General features: G+C 36.9%; 1 long non-coding RNA gene across 1 annotated transcript; it reads left to right on the top strand.

The window, feature by feature from the left end:
• The first annotated feature begins 1,265 nt into the window (after window positions 1-1,265).
• On the top strand, window positions 1,266-5,463 carry LOC135226480 (uncharacterized). The gene is made up of 2 exons (XR_010317232.1): window positions 1,266-1,477; window positions 4,098-5,463. It is a non-coding gene; the product is annotated as an uncharacterized LOC135226480 (long non-coding RNA).
• Window positions 5,464-10,925: the final 5,462 nt, after the last annotated feature.

Raw genomic sequence — 10,925 nt, 5'->3', positions numbered from 1 at the left:
ATTCCCAGGATAAAACTTAGAGATAAAAATCAATATGGAGTGAGAGGAGTATTGAAAGCGCATAAAGAATCGGTGCTGGCTGTTGTTAATGTGAGTAATCTAACGGGTTCTCAATCAACGTTGCAACTTGATCAACTTTGCAACAGATTATATTAGTTTTAAATTTCCTCTTTATTCGGGTCGTCTCGTTGGTGTTATTTGATTAAACTGTCCTTATGCCAGCACGGGTGCTTTTGGCATATAGAGCCAGTTAACTGGTTGATGTTTATGCAACTTCTGATTAGGCGTAGCCAGGATTTTTGGTTTTTAAATGGGCCGATTTTAGTTACAGAAAACGTACCGTTGGCTGTTTTCGGGTATTGCAGATTGCAATGTGGGACTTACATTATGTGACTACAGATTTTCAGTTGTAATGTTTCTTGTTGTTAAAATTTAGGGGCCATGTCCTTAAGTAACTCCCTACCCACCACACACACACACACACACACAAACAGAAGCACAGACAACTTCAAACACATCCAGGCAGCGATCATGGTCACCAGTCAAAGTCGATGACATATCACTGGCCTACTAAAATTTCAGATATTTTTCCAGACTAAAATTACAGAAAAATATTTTCATCCTCTATTTCTTCTGAATTACCCGCCTTTAATGGTTTCTCTACCCTCATTGCGACGTTTTGCAGCTAACAGCAGACTCCGTAGGTATGTTGCTTGAGCTGACGGGGTGCCAGGCTTAAACTTATTGTCAGAGATGGCTTTGGGATACTTCAGATCAAGTAATGAGTATTTGCACGTTTATTTAATCTTGAAGGAAGAATCTTGGATATCCTCCACTTTTTCTCGAAAAGGAAAAAGGAAAAGATGTTATATATATATATATATATATATATATATATATATATATATATATATATATATATATATATATATATATATATATTACTAATGAGTACCTAGCTAACAAAAGCGATCTGTTCTACCGAAGAAAATATATACATATATCGAGTGTATCAGTCTGTTTGAACTTTCGTATCAAGGCCACACTCACCATCTTAATCACTTGAGAGATAACATTACATACAGATCGAAATAGAAATAAAACCAACCAGAAGCCATTCCCCCACAGACCCCCGGAAACCCCTTCTCCTTCGCCACCCCCCACCCCTATTAAAAAAAGTATTAGAGCAAAGCCTATCAGTGGATAAGATTACGAAGGTCTCTGATACCGACATCTTTTGTCTGTTTGTATATAAAGTCTCAGTGGCCGTTGGTGTTCCGTAGAAAGAGGACAGTTGGTTGTCGGCTGCTGAGCTCTTGTCGAAATTCAGACTCTGTCAAGAATGGATCCCTCAGCCCCCTGGCCCTGGATCGTCATTTCGATTTCGGTGGTCGTGGGTGAGACGGGAGATGATGACGAAGGAGAATGAAGGCGAGAAGACGGAGATGAGTGACAAATAATCCAAGAAATCTCAGAGGTACGTAGACGAAAAAGATTGGGGAAGAATAGCATCTTTCTATAATGGGCGTTATGTCTGCCCGTCCATCTGTCATTCAATCACGGCCAACAAACGGCTGGTCCGATGGGCATAAAACTTGGCAGGGTTATGGTGGAGGCCGCTAAGATGGTTTATAATGGGGTTTCATCCTACCTCCCCTCCCACACACTCTCTAATGGGCGTTATGTCTCCGAAAACCGTAGCCGAAAATTCAAGCAAAACGGACAATCCTACTATAGTGGACATTATGTCTGCTAGTTCAATAAATGCGCAGATGAAAAGAGTAAATTGGTAAGAAAAACTGAAGAAAGAAAAATCGTTTTTACCTTAAGGAAAAATGTGAAAAATTTCAATTTAACTGATACCTTCACGAAAAATGTGAAAAAATTCAATTTAACAGGTACATCATTTTTAATTCACATGAATGTTAATAGAAAAAACCCATGCCGATAAAATATCAGTGAGAAAAAAAAGCGTCACATCGACCTTAGCGTGAGCCACTGCGAGAGATTTACAAGAAAAAAAAAAATATTCACCCTTTTTTCGGTTCAATTCACACTAGAATATTTCAGTCCCTGGAGCATTTCTGGTTCTTGTTGACCGTCGCTGCATAATTCACTCTTCATATTCTTTGTCTAACTCATACATATGTGAGGGAATGGTTTGCTAATACGAAGGGTTAATGCATTTTTCATTCAGGGGCTTTTTTCTCCGTTGGTCACATCGGGTCATATCGACCCCGGGAAGATCAATGCTGGACAATTCGTTCCCTACGAGATGCATTTTGCCTTCTGCAAAGCCGCTGAGATGTACGAATGATGAATAACCTTACTTGCCTTTCCTGACTTATATTTTTGCTCTCTCTCTCTCTCTCTCTCTCTCTCTCTCTCTCTCTCTCTCTCTCTCTCTCTCTCTCTCTTTTAAGTCGCTTTCGATATTTCCAAATCGATGACCTTTTTTTTTGATATTCATGAGAAAGAAAAAGTCGGGAGTACGAATATTCAAGTTGGTGGCACCCCTTTTTTATTTTTCATTTATTTATCTTTTAAATCATTGTACTATGGGAGCATATACTCGCATACACTTTCCAATACTAGTTTAACTTTCAGTTTAATGTCTCTTTGCATTGTATTTCACTCACGGAGGCCGTCCAGCAGCTGACCACATTTTAAGACTCAGAAAATACGATTTCACGTACTCGAAAAGAAAGAAAAAAAAAAAAGATAAAAGTGTTTGCTGAGATAACGTTCTGATTTTTTTATTTTGCAGTTTTCTAGAAAAGAATACAGATTTTCTGTCAGTTCCTGATATATGATAATCAAACGCCGTGAATATAAGACTTTATTGGATAGTCACTGATGTAATAACAAAACCTATTTAAAATACATAAAAAATAATATATTTATATACCCACACCTAACAAACATGACATATGTACATTTTCTAAATCGACACATGTACATTTTCTAAATCGACATATGCACATTTTCCATATCGACATATGTACATTTTCTAAATCGAAGATATATCTTATGTTTTGACGTTGTAATGCCCGTTGAATATTTGATTGTTGAAATGTTAACGGTACCTTGGATTTGGAAATATCGGACGGATCATGGAATTATCAGTAATGGATTATTTTTCAAATACATTAAAACACTCTCATGGGTACAATTGCTCTTCTAGTACTCTCCTCAAAACTGCATAATTTACACGACGACGAAGACGAATGAAAGGTCTTTTTACAATGTAAGTTGATGGTAAGAGTAAATGTAGCACTTTTTTCAAAGTTTAGAAACAGGAAATGAAAGTAAAAATGACAGACCCAAGATGGCTAAGAATGTGGGTCGGGTCACCAGACGTATAACTTCTAGTTAAGTTTATCTTAGTTTTACCAGACCACTGAACTGATTAACAGCTCTCCTAGGGCTGGCCCGAAGGATTAGATATTTTTACGTAGCTAGGAACCAATTGGTCACCTAGCAACAGGACCTACAGCTTATTGTGGGATCCGAACCACACTATATCGAGAAATGAATTTCTATCACCAGAAATAAATTCCTCTGATTCCGCGTTGGCAGAGCCGGGATAACTTCTAGTAAATGCAGAGAATGATGGGAAAGACAAACCTGGTGTCCGTATCCAGCCCAGTCCTGATGGAACAAGGAAACAGGAAACACTCGTATCTAATTCAAACTCAGTTCCCCACACTAATTAACAGAACTCAATTAACAATTAATTTGGGGACGTAGACAATGAATTTATTATAGTAACAGATATTTGGATCCATAGATGCAGTGATCATTTATCTTATTCATTAAAAGTTTGCCATTCATAAATTTATTATACTGTAAGAAACTAAACGTGACAATAATTCTTTGAATGACATTAATATATATTTGAATAAATTCTTTTAAAAAAACGTGCATATTTTTTCTCTGAAAAATAACTTGGTTTAATAACTGCCCGAGAACGATAAGAGATTTTTTCTTCTCTGTAAATTGCACGCTAATTCTTTCTAACTTACTTTTATTTCTCCTCTTTCGGTTAAATAAGTATACATTAAATTTTCATTTTGTTTTTTTTTGGTTTTTTACAGGTAAAACTCAACGCTGCGATGCCTGACAGCGGTAATCAACAACGAGCCACCAACCGCTCGTGGGATCATCGCCACTAGTGATGACGTCATTCTCACAATTCATGACGTCACGGCGTTGTTCCTCAGCGTCATTGTGATTTAATCTTTCTCCACCAGACTCGAATCACGACTTGAAAAGATAATCCCTTTTCCTGGTCTTCAATCAAGAGCAATCTTGATGGAAGAGCAAAGCACGAACGAAGAGAAGAGAGGAATACATATTCAGACAAATAAAGTACAATAGGAAAAGATTAATGTTTTGAGGGAAGGAAGAAATATGGAAGGCAGGCGAAACTTTGAGCTTTCTGATCTGCTGTGCAATTTGCAAAAACGAGGACTTAGCTCTTTAGAGGAATGGTATTAGAGGTTTGAAATGCCTGAATGACACTTGTCAGGTTACTTCTTCCCGCGCTTAGGGCCCGGTCTAAAAAATGTTAAGTTGTCAGTCCCACTGGCATTAGTAAAAAATAGTAAAAAATGGATCCCCCGAAGCAGAAAAACCCAGTTTTTGGGGATTCATGCCAAAGTTCTATATTCTATATTGAAACATTTAGATATTATCTCTTATACATGTATGAAAATAGGACTAGTTCTACAAATGACGGGACTTCTCAAGCAGCAGATATCAGATTAAGATATTGGATAGTTTTGTTAGAGACTATTCATGGTTTTGCGATGAGAACTATTTTACAAAGGGAAACTGAACATACGTGAAATAATCCTTTTGAAATCCACATAAAGAGGACATGTTAGAAGTGACCATTTGAACAGAGGATAATATTACCAAACGCTAAAAAGATTTAATATTGCATAATCTAATGTCACAGCTCCTTTGACCATGGACGAATGTAAGGAGGAATTCAGATTTAATATTAAAGATTGATTATTGATTTTGTTGAATGATGTAAATGATGAGTTCGTGGAAATAATGGTACTGTGAGATGACAACACTATTCAGAGGGCCGTTTAAAACCAGATTTTAAAGGCGAGTGCATCTGAATTAGAATTCATAATCATCTTAGAATCTGGTCGAACCTTCTTAAGACCAGAGACCATTCTTCCTCGAGATTTCCTTTTATTCACGCAGAAAAATGACTCCTTTGGATACATAATCTTTGTCCAACATGATTCACGGACATTGAAAATATAGGTCATGCCTCACTGGTTATGTTATGTGACTTTCATATTTAAAGAAAAAATTGGGAATTGTCTCCTACAGAATACTGTATTCAAATACAGTTTATGGAAGACCAAAAGCATTCCATAAATTCTCAGGTGTAACTGATCTCAAATATGTAAAATTAAGAATAAAGATATTTTATACGAATATGTGCTATTTCTTTTTCCTGGTCGTCTAACAATAAAATCATGCTTGGTATGCTTTTACATTGCAAGATATGTTGTATTAGCTGCTATTGGCTTTTGGGTCACTGCAAATCCCATTTGTCAAATTGGTGTTAGCTACGCAGACTAAGATGCATTTATGTTTCGATTGCAAACAATAAAAAGTTTTGATAGCAGCTTACAAAATTTACATTTAATAAATATTACAAATCTATTCTCACATTGTAGGTTTCTGGCCCTGAGGACTCCGGAAAAATAACAAAGTACGAAAAATAAAGAAAGAATACAATACGTTATTTAACGAATCATTTTATAGAAAGAATGTCAAAGGAATAAACACAATAGGTCGAGATAGTGAGATACATATGAAGTCACGCGTGATGTTCCAGCAATGCTAAGAAATATTCAACGAGAAAATGAACCAATTAACTCCGTCGTTTTGGTAATTGGTTTTGTGCGTTGCTGAGTCGATAGTGTAAGTTAATGAGGACCCTCGCTTCTCTCTTTGATCTGATTATTTCTCCAACGGGAAAACCTTAATCTTAGAACGCTTGTAGAGGCAATAATGGACGAGCAAGGTTCTCGAAATGAAGTAAGAACTTTAAGGTCTTATAAAATGTCTGTCACATGACTCTCGCGTTACCATTTCTGTCCGAGTTCCTTTTTATTTATTTGTTTTATTTTCTTTTAGATCGTTTTACCTTCCTTTTACGTACTTACCTTCATTTTTCACTGTTGTTTTTGCATTATTTTACGATTTATATCCTGATTTCTGAAAACGAATTTTTTTTTATCATTAGCTGACAAATTATCGTATTTTTACGTTTCCATAAAATCATAACTTAGCAGTATGATAGTTTTAATTCGAACGAATATATGCCAATCAAAATATCATCGCACATCGATCAGAGATATTATAAACCCTTTCCCCGGAAAATTAATTGCCCATTGTTGCAGAAGACTCCGATGGCTGCATTAAAGAGGAGAGACTTCATCTACTGAAATGTAATTTGAAAAGATTTATTAAACAAGACCAATCATCGTCGAAGTATTGTACTTCAGTATTTGACTGTTTTGATTGGATTTATATAGATTTTTGGCACTATGCCAAGCACTGGGACAACTAAGGCCATTCAGCCCTGAAATGGAAATTGACAGTAAAAGGTTCGAAAGGTGTAACAGGAGGAAAACCTCAAAGCAGTTGCTCTATGAAACATTTGTTAGGAGAGGGTGGACAGTAAGATGTAAGTCAGAGAATATGAACGGAGGTACAGCGAAAGGGATGAAAGTAGTTGCAGCTAGGGTCCGAAGGGACGCTGCAAAGAACCTTAAGTAATGCCTACAATGCACCGAATGAGGTGCATTGACAGCGCTACCCACCTACGGGGGTATTTGACTGTTAATTGAGAAGATTTATATAAAGCCAGATCTTTTTTAGACAGTGACCCCCAAGGGTTCTAACCCGGTATGTATCCATTTTTGCGGCATGTTTAGTACGAGCCCGTAGGAGGCTATCGAAAAAACATAAACAAAAGACTGTAAATATCATAAAGATAATGACCCCCAAGATATATTAGCCCCAGATAACGACCCCCAAAAATCCTTCGGGGAGCGGGGAGGGGGGAGGGGGAGTTCACCATCTAGGAAATATCCATATAGCCTTACTGAAGAGGAGCAAACGCCCGCCAAAATATAAAATCAGTAACCTCGAAGTCACCTTTAGGGATAAAATGTCGGACCTTGGTATAAAAATGTTTTCGAAAGAGGACCCAACATCCTCCTCCGAAATATTAATCCTACTACAAGTGGGTTCGCTTTTAGCAAAAAAAAAAAAAAAAAAAAAAAAAAAAAAAAAAAAAAAAAAAAAAAAAATCGCTTAGGTCAGAAATTTGTGAAGAGACATTTGAGTGAACCAGACTTTTTCTGGCCGAATATAGTTGCGTGTTCTTCGAAGCCCTTTATCGAAAGGATGATGATATTCTTTCCTCACGCGAGAATGTTTTTAAAAAGCCTTGCTGAAGAACGTGAAACTTTCTCGGTCGATTATGATTGCACTTGCTTCGGAATGCCATTAGAATGAAGGAAAGCACTTTGAAGAAATTTAACATTCGAGCCGAACTCGTCTTTTGGAAGAAAAACCTGGTCTGGGTCAGGATACAATAAGGTACAGAGCTTAAAACCATGAGTTCTTGCGTAAGAGAAGCAAGACGATGAAAATAATGAACAGTTTTTGGTAAATAGTTCTTTAGCCCAACAAATAAAAAGTATAGATTTATTCCCAGATCGCTGGTTTTCATGAGATATTATGACACTTCAGTACGGGGAGAGTTCTGAGGTATTTATGTTCAAAATATGAACAGTGACCAAAGAATGAAAATTTCTTCGCGGTTAATACATTTGATTTAGTCTTTTACAGTAATAAACGCGACTGAACATTACGTGGCCTTTATTGAATTACGAGCCTTGTGCCGTAATGACAATGAATAACAAAGATAACTAAAATCGTGCACGACAAAAAAGAAGAATAAATAAATAAATAAATAAATAAATAAATAAATAAATAAATAAATAAATAAATAAAAAAAAGGAGGCATTATGTACAGCATTTTTCTTTGTAACTGTAAATCCTGTAACGTAATTACGAGAACGATTATATAGTCTTTAACAAATTATAAAGCACTGAACAGCAGTAAAGAAAACGGCTGAAAATTACACGGTATTCATTACATTTTCAGGTATTGTGCCGAGTGAATGAAAAATAACAGGGAAATTAGAGTCATAATTTCAGTTTCCGTTGATTGAAAATTAATTAACCTTGTTTTTCCGAAACTCCTTTGCCATCAGGATTAATTAACAATATTTTTTATACCGAGCAACAAAAGAGAGAGAGAGAGAGAGAGAGAGAGCATTATCCTCATACATTTGACTTTTACTGTAACAAAGAAAATGAATAATGATACAATACTTTAAATCTACTCCTAGCGTGAAATAAGCAGTATAAGACAATGCTAACTGAGGAAATATGTTTTACAGAAATGCCGTTGTCTGTAACCAGTGGAATCTGAATTGTAATTATGATTCATTTTCAACGACAGTTGTATAATCTAACACCTTTACTGATCTCAGGCCGACTGAATCATTAAGAACGGGGATAAAATTTGACCTAATTCTGTATAAAGATGAAACATTTTGACAACGGCTGGAATACAGTAGGGAACAGGAACAGTCAGTCACCCAGCAGGAAACACGATTACAGTGGTGTAACTAGAGTTGGTGCTAGGGATTCACATTCCAGAGGTGTACCTAAATGGAATCTTTTCCTGAAAAAGGTGGGACGCCATATCTTAAAAACTAACCATAGAATTTACTTGAAAATAATTTTATTATGTTTCCCATACCCAAATTACTTATCCAATACTTGGTGAAGTTAACTTACCCTAACCCAACCTAACCTAGTAGCATGGCAAAAAAAAAAAAGAGAAAACCGGGGCTGACGTAATACTAGCAAACATCTCATAAATTTACGCCTAGGTCTGACTCTGAAAGTGCCCCACCCCATTCCCGTGCAAAAAAGTACTGAAGTGGTGAAAACGAAACGCAAATTTTAACCCTTAACATCTAAATCATTTACGTTATTTCATAAAGCTAGAACAAAAACAACTCAGCGGATAGACGACGGAACCCTACGAGCATCGTTAGAAACGAATTCGCTAATGACAACACCAGAGTCCAACTGGACAGTCATTTCATGCTCTATTGACAATATGGCGAGGTTTGACAATCTGAGCTGACTCGTAGTTGATCTTAGGTAGTTTTTGAATAGTTTTAACCTGGAGAAGCTTCTTTCCCAACTGGCAACACTTAAGAACAATCTCAACATTATAATAACAAATTTGTAACATAGATATATCGAGGTTGAACTGTTGAGAAATAGAAAATCTAGAATTATGCCAAAACAGACCTACTCAAAATATGCCAGAGCACGAATATTGTTGATTTCTAAAGCAGGAATAAAAGAGTATTAATTCATTATATGTTTTTTATTACTGTAGACGCAATCTAAGACGCCGAATAATTTCATAAGACATAAGCCATAGAGCGTATTCTCTCATCTTGGAAGGGAAAGTAAAACGCAATCATTAGGAAAATTAAACACCGGCTTCTTGAAAAATAGGAAAGTTATTGAATCCAGGAAAACCATGAAGAACAAGAGAATTCCAGAACTGAGCTGGGAGGTGGATAAGGGAAGAGGCAGCCGGAAGGATCTAACATTGTTCCCGACAGGAGAGGTATATTTACTATTTACTCTCAGCTGGACAGAACAGTGACCAAAATAGTACCTGTTAACAAGCGTTGAGAGAAGACCAAGAACTTGCTTGGTGGGGAACAAATTCATGAACAACACACTTTGACCACGAAGTTGAAAAACTTTAACCTGTAAATTGTAAATAATAGACAATAGCCACTCCGACGCTGGGTTCCAGTGTTGATGCCCACGCCGACGAAGAGGTGGGATCATGACCGCTCTATGGGCATTATTCCCAGCCACCTAAATTGTTATAGGATATCAACATCGAGCAGATATAACGATCTAGGCAATGGGCAATGGTGGGGTCACTGATTACGATAGTTGCCCCAGTGAGAGAGAGAGAGAGAGAGAGTCGCGAGAGACGAGAGAGAGAGGGGGGGGGGGGGCGAATCATAATATGTGAGCAATATTCCAAACAAGGAGTTATTTAAGGAGGAAGAATACGTTGAATTACATATGTGGACAGAAGCTGGAATGACCAGTAGAATGTTTTGTACCATTATCAGTCAAGGTTTCATGCAAAGAAAATGTCTGGAATCCTACATGCGCTATCCTGATGATTGGTCATATGGTTATTAATGAAAATAAAATAACCCTGTTTATAACGTTTGGAAAATATCTTCAATACTGCATAGCATGTAACCCTGGCAATCCGGTGTCATCTGTTTATCAACGAAAGCGAGATAATTCTATGACGTCATCAAACAAAGAAAACGTCCTGCTAATCAAAGGTTATCAGATCCATAACAGTGGCAACACAAAGATTGAAGGTGAAACTTATCTTTCATATTAATTTAGACTGAATTAAGAAACTACATGTAATCTAAAATGTGGTGAGAGGATACAGACTCATGACTGAATGCGAGATGTTTGAAGAAAAATAAAGTAATACTAGAGGTTAGTAACAGGAATAGGACTTAGATTTTTAAAAATAAATAAATAACAATGAGGGGGGTGGGGATGCGTGTAAGGGGGCTGAGGGAGGGGGGAAGAGTGGGAGATGATGCCCAAACGGCAAGTTGGAAGTGAGCTGATTTTACGACATTGGGCAGACATATCCTACGAACGAGAATTGAGAACAGAGATCATTGTGCAGGATTTGCAAACCATCTCCTAACGCTTGAAGAAAAGTTAAC

This window comes from Macrobrachium nipponense, chromosome 14 (assembly GCF_015104395.2).
Source record: "Macrobrachium nipponense isolate FS-2020 chromosome 14, ASM1510439v2, whole genome shotgun sequence".
In the NCBI taxonomy this organism is placed as follows: domain Eukaryota; kingdom Metazoa; phylum Arthropoda; class Malacostraca; order Decapoda; family Palaemonidae; genus Macrobrachium; species Macrobrachium nipponense.
Note: the sequence above shows the minus strand (reverse complement) of the source record. Positions and strands in the feature narration are given on the sequence as shown.